Raw genomic sequence first — 2,435 nt, 5'->3', positions numbered from 1 at the left:
AGAGAGAGAGAGAGAGAGAGAGAGAGAGAGAGAGAGAGAGAGATAGGAGAAAGCCAAAGAGGTTTTCCTTTTCGGATGACAAGAGTTGACTAGACTCTGCAATGGCCCAAAAGTTAGCCAATCGTGAGAACCTCCTCTTTTCAAATAACCAAACCATTCAAACACATTTTTCTATGTGTGTACCTATGATTTAAATGTGCCCTCCCAACCCCAAATTCAGTCACTGTGACAGCATTAATCTGTGGGGCCATTAGAGGCAATTAGGCAGAGAGGGGTCAGGAGTGGGGAAAGACACAGAAAGCAGCACACAGGAGTTGGACTAGTTTATCCATCAGCTCAAAATCTGAGGAAGCAGACAGAACCAGCAGCAGATGTGGCCCACATGGCTGTAGACTTCTTGGCCTTGACAACCATGAGAAATAAAAGTCTTTCCTTTAAGAGTTACCCATCTCAAGTATTTCATTACAGCAGTGCAGATGGACTAAGAGCAGTTTGGGTGTATTTCTGACTTTGTGTTGAGGACTCTTCCCAGTAGGTGAATGAATGAGCAAACTGGCAGCCATTCCAACAAGGCTTTGTTCCCAGCCCTGAGGGTGCTGCAGAAGTGCAAGGCTCTCTTCCTGTCACCACAAGGGTCTTCTCCCTGGTTTGTTTACTCATTTAGAGACCTATCCATTGACAGGGTCCCACTGCGTAGCTCAGAATGGCTTTGAACTCAAGAGCCTCTTGGCTCATGAAGCCTAAGTGGGCTCTCTGGTTGGTCTACACTAGCAACGGTCTGGCTTTTCACCTGCTTTTCATCTTCAGTCTCTTTAGGAGACAGACACTAGACCTTCAGGCCTTTAAAGGTGCTCACATAGTTAACAGACTCAGATATGTTGCTTTGTGGCAGTATAATTTCTAAAGCTACAATAAACCCGCCGTGCTGAGAACGGAGACGGTGAAGCAGCATGAGCTCAAGTCTCTCTGCCTTGAGATAAGCATGCATCAGACTGTCTCACAGCTAAGCCTAGTTTTGGGGTTTTTTGTGTTCTTTTTTTTCCTGTCCTTTATGTCTTGGGTTTCTGTACATGTAGGCACTTCTATGGGCACAGCGGAGAGAAATTTTGTTCTTTGTCTTGTTTGGACAAACACAATAAAGATTTTTTTCCATTACCAATTTCTGTTTCCTACATAGAAACTGAGGTATCGGGTTGTGGACCTAAATATTTGGTAAGTTTGGCACCTTCAGTATTAAAATCAACAAACAAAAAACAACAGGTACTTTCTGTAGCTAGGATTTTTTCTTTCTTTCTTTCTTTCTTTCTTTCTTTCTTTCTTTCTTTCTTTCTTTCTTTCTTTCTTTCTTTCTTTCTTTCTTATATGTAAAGTACACTGTAGTTGTCTTCAGACACTCCAGAAGAGGGAGTCAGATCTCATTAAGGATGGTTATGAGCCACCATGTGGTTGCTGGGATTTGAACTCAGGACCTTAGGAAGAGCAGTCGGGTGCTCTTAACCACTGAGCCATCTCACCAGCCCAAAGTAGCATTTTCAAAGAATCTACAAAGTCCCTTAATCACATCATTTGTAGGATCCTTATCTTTATCACATGCTTTTAATCCCAGCAGAGGTGTTTGCACCTCTGTGAGTGAGTTCAAGGCCAGCCTATTCTACAGTGAGTTCCATGACAGACCAGGGCTACACAGAGAAACCCTCTTTCCAAAAACCAAACCAAACAAACAAATACATGAATTGACACCAAAACCTCTACACAACCTAAAGTGCAAATTTAGCTTAGCTTTTCATTAATGTTTTGGTGCAAAAATACTATTTCCTTGTGCAATGCATGCATTCAATCACCTACTCATTCATTCAATAGAATGTCTATTATATCTATGACCTTGGGACAGAAATTGAACAAAACATAGGGAAAACTCTGCCTTTGCAAAGATTAAAACATAAAATTAGTAATAAATAAGACAAATCTTGCAAAAAAATGCTTGGAGAACAAACTTGGACTTTGAACAGAATAAACACACACACACACACACACACACACACACACACACACACACCCTTTAGTTATTTTCATGGAAGACATAAGGCAAATTTTACAGACTACCAGTTAACCTAAGAGCATTGACCAAAGTGGATGAATTACAGGGAGTTTGTGATGACCTGCTGGTGCCAAGCTTCTAACAGGCTTCAGGATCAGAGTCTGGGCCTGATAGCCCTAACAAGCTAGGTGTAACTGCCCATTCTCACAGGCCAGTGAAACAGGTAAGAGGCACTGAAAAGGAGAGAAAGGAGATTACTCAATATGGCCTCATTGGGAACCGGAACAAAGATGCTGGGTGGCTCTACTCCCCCCTCCATAACTCCCCACCCTCACCCTCATCCCCCCACCCCCACCCCCATCCATCATCAGGGTCCTGGAATGCTCTAAGGCCTAGG

This window comes from Mus pahari, chromosome 20, assembly GCF_900095145.1.
Source record: "Mus pahari chromosome 20, PAHARI_EIJ_v1.1, whole genome shotgun sequence".
NCBI lineage: Eukaryota > Metazoa > Chordata > Mammalia > Rodentia > Muridae > Mus > Mus pahari.
The sequence above is the reverse complement of the archived record's forward strand: the minus strand, read 5'-3'. Positions refer to the sequence as shown.